Below are 11,046 nucleotides of genomic sequence, written 5' to 3' on the forward strand. Positions count from 1 at the left end.
GACATCTAGCACATGTCCCCTCTGACCATGGTGTCCCCAAGAGGCCACTGGATCATTTGGTCCTAAGGAATATTCAGCAATGTGTTTTCTGATCAGGGATCCAGTCCCAAGGTCTCTGGCTTATGTCACTCTGAATTCTTGTGCTTCAAGGGACAGTCACAGCTCTGAGTTTTGAGAGGAAAGATCTTCCAGAGACATTTGCATGCATGTGGGTAACAGCTATTGGCCTGGCTAGGTCCCACATGCCTTCCTGGGTGGGAAGAACCAAAGACGGGAGTGAATCAGAGGGACAGAGGCACCCAGGACCCAAATCTGGAGGTGAGAAGAACTTTTATACCCTACAGGCTTCCAGGTACTTGACGGTCAATGTGCAAAAGGCCCAGATAACTTGTGTCAATGAGCTTCCCTAATTACACAATGCCTAACGATTCAGCTGTGGAGTTTGCTCTTGAAAACAACCTCCTAACCCGTTGACAGTACATTCAGGAACTGGGCAAAATGATGACATTTTTTCAGAGGTCCCCTGAACCACCCCAAGGTCACCTCCCCTGTCTCTACAGATAGTAACAGCTCAATACTAGCAATGGAGCTCTTCAGGGCTGCACATAATTTATAGCTTTCAGTCCTCAAACCTATCATACTGTCATGACCCTCCAGACAAGCAAGAGTGCTGATACTAGGTGCTCCCCTGTAAGTACACAGTGTCCTGGCCGTGGCTCCACATATGGTCAACTTGTCCTCTCACTTGGTCCTCAGTGAAGCCCCAGGAAGTGAAGCTCTTGTTGCACCAGGTGCCAAATAAAAACACTGGTGGCAATGGTTCACTAGTGGAGGCTCACTCTGCAAGCTTCTAGCGTAAGCCCGACATCTGTTGTCTCAAGCTAGACCCAGGCCCATCAAGAATGGGAACAGGCCTATACACAGGTCCCAGGGCCATGCCCTTTCACTTGGTCCTGGAGCTGGCAAACATAGAGTCTCCTGGCAGCAGCAGAAGTGCAGGTGGAAGAAAGCTTCAGAGTGAGGGCCAAATGGCAAAGAGCAGTGGGATCCCACCCAGACCATTTGTACCCAGGCACCACTGTGCAGGCGTGGACACACTCATGGCTTTCCTTCAACAATAAGTAAAATGTGGCCTACTGGACATGTCACAGTTCCGGGGAAATAAGGCCACAAAGTCCTCAAGGCAAGTCTCTTTCGCTGGTGACACTGATGGGGGTGAGATAGGCAGGGAGCAGAGGGCAACTATGCAAAAAGCTCTGTTCCAGTTATTCCTGCCAGGTCAGTCATGGCACAGCCACAGAAGAGAGAGAAGCTGGGCATGGCAGTGTCTGATGAGGGAAGGTGTGTCCTTGGGGCTGCCTCGAAGGGTGGGTGTTACACTCCACTGTGCTTACATTCTGCTCCCCAGGATGCACACTTATGGGCAGGAAAATGATCCCAGCAGATTTTTTCAGGGTTCTGAGAGAACTGAGCTAAACAGAAAACAGCATTAGGTTGCCAAAGATATGAAGGATGTCAGCCAGCACTGTTCCCAGGCCTCGGGTGGGGAAGAATTCAGGTCTGTCCCTAGGCAGAAGTCATCCAAAAGAAATGGTCCTCCAGGGAGGGGCAGCTGGAAAGCAAGTGGGTGGCCCTGTGAGTCGATGATAAGGACAAAACCTGAAGTTCACCTTGCCGTGAAGCATGGGAGAGAGCCATAGCTCCTAGTGGAGTCTGCGGCACCTGCTTGTTCAGATGAGAGGCGCTAGAAGGAACCTGGGGGCCTCTGTCTCTCATACTAGGTCCTAGGTAAATGTGCCAGAGACTGGTGGAATGCGAAGGTGGGAAAAGTGGTGGCACAGGTACCCAGCTCAATCGGATGTAAGGGCTATGCTGAGGGGCATGAAGGGAGTCCGATGGCCAGGTAGGGGGGAAAGAAGCATCAGATGCTGGTGGGTCCAGGCAAGGGAAGGCAGAAGTGGAGGAAATGTGGAAATAAGGCCCTAATAACATTGGCCTTTAAGCAGGACTTGGAATTCAGGAGCAGGATGCTAGAAGGGACTGGAAAGGGAGGCCTCTTCCCTGAGAAGGAACAATGGTCATTCTTCCATGGAAAACTGACCTTCTCTGAGAGAGGAAAGGCTGCCAGGGGAGGAGGGCCAGTTAGGGGACAGGAAGGAAGGGGCCTAGAGCCCGTGCTGAGCAAAGGAAAGCCAGAGAGCCCTGGAATCGCATTTGGAACTTAATATTTCCCCATCTCCAGAATGCAGGGCAGCCTGGCAGCTCACATCCTGGCTTTCTCAGGCACTGTGCCCTCCACCCCAAGTGAGGCCTTGTAGGTTGGAGGCCCGGAGGCTGCCCAGGACAAGGGTCTCACACGCTGCGCACTGCAGCTCTGTGAGACTCAAGTCGACACCCACGGGAAGTGGGAGTTCCCTGAAAAAATAGAGGAAGCCAGCCAAGGTCATCAAGGCACAACACAGACCCCTCCTCTTTCCAAAAGGTGCCTATCTCCAAAACAATCAAGGCCGCCCCATTAAACAACACTCATTTAGTACAAAGGAAGCTCAGCGTGACAGGATCAGGGGCCAGTTCCAAGGAAAACACTCCAGATTGTTGGGTATGCATACAACAATGAACAAAAAAGCTGAATGGCATTCCCGTGTGAGGGCTCTGGTGCCAGGGGTGGAAACTTCAGAGTTCTGGAGTGCCCGACAAAGCCTCCCATGCCCTCCTGCAAGGGCTCCTCATCTCTCACAGGCCTTACCCGGTGGGTGGTCTGCACCCCTGGCACCCGCTGTGTAGTAACTTGGCCACTTTGTACCTTACCTGGCTTGGCCTGGGCTCCTCGGGCCCCTCAGAGGGAGCAGGGCCTTTTGCCAACAGTATCTGGTGGTATCAAGAGCTGCATTTAGCAAAAAGGGGTAGATGTCCAGAGCAGCTGAGAGGAGGGGCCAAACTTCAACTGGCCAGAAGTCTCCACAGAGCTCAGTGTGAACATTTTCCACATTTGTTATAGACTCAAGGTTTGTCTCTCCATTCATATGCTGAAGCCTGAAACCCAAATATGATTGTATTAGGAGACTGGGCCTTTTTGTTGTTTTTTTCTAATACTGGGGATTGAACTCAGGACCTTGTGTTTGCCAGGCAGGTGCAGCACCACTGAGCTACATCTCTGGGCCCTATTAAATTGAATTATACAGTGCTTATTTATTTATTTTTTCTTTTATGGTACTAGGGATTGAACCCAGGGCCTGGAGTGTGCAAGGCAAGCACTCTACCACTGAGTTACATCCCCAGCCCTCCTTTTTGGAGGTGATTTTGGTTAAATAAGGTCTTTAAGGTGAAGCTTGATCCAGTGAGCTCTTTCTCTCCACCATTTACAGACACAGTGAGAGGCGACATGTGGAAGCAGGGCCTTCAATAGGAACCAAATCAGCCAGCAATGGAAGTCCAGCCTCCAGGCTCTGAGAAATAAATTCTTGTTAAACCCACCTAGCCTAGGATGTATGAAGCACTATAGAAAAGTATGGTTTAAATATTTTTTTAAATTACAGTAAAAAACACATTGCTGTTAATTCCCCTGAAAATGCTCCGCTTGGGGCCAGGGATTTAGCTCAGTGGTTCTGGCGCCTGCCTCACAAGCGCAAGGCCCTGAGTTCGATCCCCGGAACAAAAAAAAAAAAAAAATACTCCCCTCAATTTGAATACACTTATCCTATAATTCTTGCCACTTTCTGAAGCAGTCCTAGGAGTTGTTTTTCCTGAGTATTTTCAGTTGTACTATCCTGGCTATCTCGATGTCCTGAATCAATTCAAAATATTGACCTTTTATGGTCATTTTTACTTTAGAGAAGAACCAGAAGTTGCCCAGTACTAGATCTATGGATAAAGTACATGAAGGCACTTAGTAATATTTTTATGAGTCTACCCTTCCATTGGATGACAGTTGGTAACAGCATTCATCATATTTTTTTATCATATCTCATAAAGACATTCACAAAAGAGGACCTCCAGAACTGCTCCAGAAAGTGGCAAGAAAGATGGTGTGTTTGAAGCAAGGGTGAGTATTTTGAGGAAGATTAACAGCAATGTGTGATTTAAGTACTCACTGTATTCTTCCATCACCTCATGTATTTGTTAGAGCCACTCTTGTAGACTGACTCTGTGTCCAATCACAAATTTGAAAGACCAAAGGGAAAGGAATAGTGCATGTTCTCACTGACATGTGGATGTTAAAAAGTTGATTTCATAGAGGAAGAAAGTGGAATAATGTTTACTACAGGTTGGCCAGGGTGTGAGAGGGAAGGATGGAGGAAGGGTGGTTAATGGGTATGGGAACATTTGGACTGGAAGAATAAGTTCTAATGCTCAGCACAGTATGGTAACTGGAGTTGACTACAAGGTAGTGAACATATCATACTAGCTAGTATACAAAAATTTTTAATGTTCCCAGCACAAAGAAATGATAAATGTTCAAGGTAATGGATATACCCATTACCCTGATCTGATCATTACACATCTTGTACATGTATGAATGTGCACACTGTATTGTATTGAATTATCACATGCGTTGAATTATCATGCAGCATCCCAAAGTATATAGAGTTACTACACACCAATTTAAAATTAGAAACATTGGAAAAAAGAGACAGGAAGTCTCAGAGGCAAAAGGGCCCTAAAGGCAATCTGATATGTCACCTCCAGTTGACAGTGGCTGTCCACCCAAGACCCCAGCAAACCTCCCTCAGGGATGCTGTCAGCCGGTTCATACCAACTCTTGGTCTTGCTTGCAGAGGTGGAGAGAGGCCTCAGGAGGAACGCCTGAATTCTTCTCTAGGGCTCCACCCTAGCTCTATGGGTGGGAGGTCCCTCACACGCAGGCTAAAGTAGTGTGACTCCATCCAGGCCACCTCACATGCGCACTGTGGGTCTTTGGGCAGGCAGCAACAACAGGGAGAGGTCAGCTCTTAATGAACGGGGGTCCTGTTTGCATGTAAATGTGCTATGTATAAAGGAGGAGCAGGAAGTTCAGAATATTTATGGCAGAGAGTATGGCAGAGAGGAGAGAGACTGTTTGGAAACAAATGCTTTATTAGGTTCCCTTGAGGCACCAGCTGCTCCTTCAACACATCTATTTCAGGACTTTATGTAGAGAAGTGACTGTACCATAAATAGCAGACAAAGTCAAGGAGATGCTTGTCTTCAGGGCCTGAGGAAGCCAGGGGCCCTGTCTTCTGACTTTGGGGGTGTCTAACCTGGGGCTATCTTCTCCAGTGACTGGATATCTCAGGGACCCTCTAGGAGCGCATGTTCTTCTCCTCCCCATAGGACCTCCTTGTCTGCCCTGGATGTTGCTTTATTTTCACTAAATTTTATAATCTTTAGATATTTTTCCCTTACTTTTTATTTTGGAAAAAAATTCATCCCTTAGAAAAGTTGCAAGACTAGTAATAAAAGGCACATTGTGCACCTTTCATATGAGTTTGCTAGTGGGCATTCTGCCTCCTGCCTCTTCAGGAGGTGTTACTCAGAGTTTTGGCTGAAAGATGTAGGCATCCTGGCCCTATCACATTCAATACTATTGTCTAATAACATAAGGTCCACCAAACGTCCCACTGCCATTCTCTGCCTCTACTGGTCCTGTCCATAGTCTTCTTTAATCTGGAACAATCTGTAGCCTTTCCTGGAATTTCATAGCGTAGCTATGGGGATGGGTTAGGATCTGAAAAGGGGAAGCAGAATGATCATGAGTCTAAAGGAATAAGGCAATAATGGGAGGGACTCACGTGGGGGGCTGGAAGGGAAGGGAATTGTTGGGGATCAGAGGAAAGTATTGATTTGGGGCTACATGAGTTGCTGCTGAGGTGTCTCTGGAAGGTGTCAGGCCTGAGTCTTGGTATGTCAGCAGGTGAGCAGTTGAGGGGGTAAAGCAGGGCAAAGTGGTCCCTACAGTGACACAATGTCTGTGTCTGTCCCCAGCACATGGACAGGAGGTATTGGTGCCCTTCACCACAGAGCAGGACTATGTCTGGCCTAGCACTTGAAGAAATGAAAGACTGGGGAAACCGAGACATCATGAGTCCAGCTGCTACCTCCAGAGTGGGGGTGACCCGGTACCCAGCGATGCTGCACCAGCCCCATAGAGCCCTCCAGTGAATCACTCTATCTCCATCTTCCAGATTGTGTGCACATTTTTCCCTTGGGCAGCCCTGGCTACCTCTGTACCCCAGAAACATCTCTGCCCTCTCTGAAGAAGTTTGACCAAGGTAGGTCGGGAGGATGCTGTAAGTCATCTCTGGGATTCCTCTTACATAGCAATTGCAGTGCTCCAGTTTGAGGGCCCAGGCTGTGCCCCGCGAGTCCCTGTGCTTCCCTCACAGCCCTCCCTCACCTGTGGCATAGCCTGTTCTCTCCACTGTGAAACTGGGAGACTCCCTGGGAGTCCAGCCTGTCCCATTGACAGCTGTGTCTCTAGGGTATTGCCAAGCACTGAGACAGAGGCCTTGCTCCCAAAAGAACTGAAAGAAGAAGGGATGAAATCATTCCTCTGTCTTTCTGAAAACTATTTGAAGGTTGTTTGGTGATAACTTGGATTTTAATGGTCTCATTTTGAGGAATGGCATTGTAAATAGGATCTAGAGAACTAGATATGCTCAAAGCTAACCATTGCCAGGGGGCAACTCTGTCTTGGGACAGAGCAATTATAGCAAGGGGTGTGGGAGGGATTCAGTTCCAAGGTACAGATAGCCCAACATAACCCGGTGCAAACAAGATAGTTTATTTCTCTCACACAGACCAAGCTGAGAGGGAAGTGGCACACTCAGTCCTTGGGAGCTGGGGCTCCTTCAGTACACAGCTCTGCCCTCCCTGGGGAGTGGCCACTTCCTCATGCTCCAAGATGACAGCATCATGGTTTAGACAGAGAAAAGGAGAGGAGACAAAGAAGAGCCACATGCAGCCAGAGGGCCCTTTTGCACACATCCCCACTACCTAGAACCTTCTCATATGTCTGCAGACGAGGCTAAGACCTCTGTCGTGGGTGGCCCTGTAGTCAGAGGGAAAGGCTGCAGCTGCAGAAGGGTAGAGGCTGGGTGGTCAGCCCACCAGCAGCCTTCTCCACAGCTCTGTTTCCTCCTCCTTCACTCCTTCTCTGGAAGGATTGGAAGGCCACAGACCCGATACTCTCAGGGTGGTGAGGCTGGTGCCCTGTAATTTCTGGAAATCGGTCAAGTTGGTGGCAGTTACTGGGGCCAGGTGATTTGTGCTGAATGGAATGAAGCTATCCAAAGAGCAGGGAGTCAGCTGCACTCAAATGCATCAGAAAAAAAACAGAATAAACAAACAACGCAACCACCCAAACCCAAGGGAAGCATGGTGTGATTGAAAGTCTGTGGTGAGAAGGGAAGAAGGCGAGTGTTTATATGGCGGCTCTCTGGCCATGTTCTCACTACAAAATGATTGAAGAGTGCATTTACTGTAGGGTGGGAATTCTAAGCCTCCTTTTAAAAGCATGAGTCTCATGGGAGTGTGTCAAAGGCAGGCAGTAGCTCCCTGGAGAGCAGTTTCAAAACGACTTGTAGCTGAGTTTATTTTGTTTCATTAAAGAATGCCCAGCTGAACATTTTCTACTGTTCTCATGCTTTCAGAGTGGAGAGAGCAGAAAGTAGATTTGCCTCTGCAGCACACAGCCAGTGGGATATAGAAGAGGAATCTTCCATGCGGTGCTGCCCTTGGGATGCTTGGCAAATCACCCTGAGCTCAGGGGTCATTGTTGGGGGCTGAGTTAGGAGGCGGAGAAACAGTGCTGTCTGGTGAAGGAGGTGCCGTGCGCTGTGCTGTGTTTAGGCTTAGGTTTAGGGTTAGCATTAGACACAGCATGCTTTCAAATTCCACTTGAAAAACGAAATGCATGTGCTTTTCCAAACTGACTCCATCTTGGGGCCTGGATTCTTTCCATTGCTACATTGGTGCCATGACACAGGAATGGGCATGCATGAGATGCTAGGCATTGCAGGGCTTGGCCTTATTTATTTAGCTGCATCTCCTTCCCCCTAGGGCCTCACACCACTGTGTGGAGGCCAGAAAGTCTAATGTAGGAAGGTCACATCAATCCACCAGAGGGGTGAAGAAAACACAAAGCAGAGAATCACCCCCACCGAGTGTCCACTATGTCTTGAGTCCTGAAAGCACACGGTCTCAGTGGCTCTATGACAATGGCTGTGTGGGTAGGGACGATTTTCTCACCTCAGAGGCTACAGATGCTGAGTCCCTTGTCTTCTGGTCTATATGTGATGGGTGGTGGGGGACAAGTTGGGACATTCAAGAGGGGGCCAGATGACCCATTGGCCCTGCAGTGGGCACTTGCACCAGCCAGGACAGGGGCTTCCCCTTTGAGGTGGGGGCTTCACAGGCCAAGGTGAGAGTAATCTAGACCAGCATCCCATCTAGGTTCCCAGCATCTCATACACATTAGCCAGTGAGGCAGCCCCGCTCCCTCTGAGGCCATCTCTGTGGCCAACAGAGGCCTCCAGCTGACCTAGACCCTGGTTTCCTGCAGCATTGTTTATGCCAAGACAATATTAGTGCTTTAGCTTTGGGTTAGAGTGAGGAATTCACTTCTTTAGAGCCTCTCTCCCTTCCTGAGTTCCTCCCTTTGAGTCCACACCCACCACCAGTTTAACCCCAATCACTGATCTGTCAGTGTTTGAAAGTCTACTTATTTATCAAGCTCTGGAGAGGACAAGCCACACTGTTAAAATCCTCTATCTGGAAGAGTGGAGAACAGCAAATGCTGTTTGAGTGATAGATTTTTAGGTTGAGTAATAGACTTAGTAATAAAAATGTTACTTTCTTGCCTTGTTTTTTTTTGTTTGTTTTTTTTTTTTACAAAGCAGCATTATCCCATTGCTAATTTGGCTTTTCCTTCTGCTGCTAGTGAGCAGGAGACCCCTTTAGTATGTATTGTTCTGCTGTGCTATTCCCAGGCCGACATATTCCCTACTGCACCAGTCCATGTATCGTCTGTCCTAGGAGACAGCCTCACATCAGTAGTGGCTGCACCGCACCAGCACCACAGATGCCATCCCACCTCATTCCCAGATGTAACCCAGTGAATTCTGTCTATCAAATAACTATTTAGATATATCACACACAGGTACAAATTCTCTATCATGAATGCTATATATATATATATATATATATATATATATATATATATATATATAAAATGTACCAATAAATGTTTTGCTTCAAAAAATAATTATTTTTACATTCCATGAATGAAATAGTTGTCATTTTCTGACCTAAGAAACCTTTATTTTAGTGCTTTCCCACGTTTCTTCCAGCCATTTTCTTGTTTCAGTGAACAACAAGCATTTCTAAGGTGGCTGCTATGTGCTGCAGGCAATATCAAAACTGTATAAGTCATGGTCCCTGCCCTCAAAGTGCTTGCAATCCAGATGAAACTTAAGATAAAAAATAATCAAGAACACCCAAAGTAAGAGAGGACCACAAAAGCAACGGTTTCAAACTCCAGGTTGAGATCTATTGCTGGGTGGGTTGTTAAATCAATTTAATGGATCACAATCAGCATTAAAAAATGAAAAGAAATCATTTTCTTCCCTTTCCAAGGTACTGGGAATTGAACCCAAGGCTTCATGCATGCTAGGTGAGTGCTCTACTACTGAGCTATGTCACAAGCCCAAAGAAATGACTAAACTACTAAGAAGCAGAATGTACATACTAAAAATTGTTTTGTGAAAATATGATTCCATTTTACATATAATTACAATATATTTTTTACCATGTGTCATAACCAAATGTGTTTGAAATCTTCCAACAAACTATGCGTGAGAGGAGCAGGGCTGGCATTGAAGGGACACTGCTCAAAGGGTTCCTGAGTCTGGGTCATGGACACTTCTGAGCCAGTGGGAAGCTAGGGAGTGTCTCTAGGAAACATGCATGTGCCCAATATTTCGCATACATTGTTGTAGTTCATGGACTTTGCAGCCCATCCATAGACCCTGGTCAAATCCTCTGATCTGGAGATTAAGGTCAGAAGGTCAGAGGAAGGGAGACAGAAGAGAGACCAAGACCCATCTACTAATCAGCATTCCCATTGTTGTGATAAAATATTTAGCACACATAACTTAAAAAGGAAAAGGGTAATTCATGGCTCATGTTTTCAGAAGTTTCGGTCCATAGCCTGCTGGCTTCAGGCCAGAAACATCATGGCATAAGGTGTGATGAAGCAATCTGCTCAGCTCATTGCAGCCAAGAAGCAGAGAAAGAGGGGAAGAGCCAAAGGAAATTATATCCTTCCAGGGCACATTCCCAGGGACCTATATCCTCCAACCAGGCCCCACTTTCTGAGAGTAATTCAGCTATGAACTCATCAGTGGGTTCATCCACTGATCACCTTAGTGCCCCATGATTCAGTCAACTTCCAAAAGCCCCACTGATGAACACATGAGCCTTTTGGGGAACTTTTTTAATCCAGATCATAAATCTGTCTCCTGGGGCCTCACATTTCTAATGAGGACTAGGGAATCTATCTCCTGGGGCATCAGTAAGGCCTCCAAGGACAAGGAGCTCCTGATCCAGTTTGTGTTTTGGGAAGAATATTCCGGAAACACTCAGATTCCAGGACTCCACTTTGGAGACCTTGTCATAGCTGTGTGACATGGTAGAAGCCTGTAGATGGAGCACAGCTGGAAGAAGTTTTCAAGATAAAAATGTCATACTTCACAGACCTTGAGAAAACAATCTGAAAATTCATTTGGAACAAAAAGAGACCTAGAATAGCAAAAGCAATTCTAGGCAACAGAGACATGGCAGGGATATCACAACCCCCAACTTGAAACTATATTGCAAAGCTACTGTGCTAAAAGCAGCATGGTACTGGCAAAGAAACAGACCTAAGGACCAGTGGAACAGATTAGAAGATGTAGAAACAACTCCAGACACACTCAGCCAACTGATCTTTGACAAAGGAGCCAAACACCCTCTGGAGGAAAGATAGCCTCTTTAATAAATGGTGCTGGAAAAATTGGGTTTCAACTTGCC

The sequence above is a fragment of the Heterocephalus glaber genome, unplaced genomic scaffold (genome assembly GCF_053883595.1).
Source record: "Heterocephalus glaber isolate CG9 unplaced genomic scaffold, H.glaber_assembly_v1.0 deba00001472, whole genome shotgun sequence".
NCBI lineage: Eukaryota > Metazoa > Chordata > Mammalia > Rodentia > Bathyergidae > Heterocephalus > Heterocephalus glaber.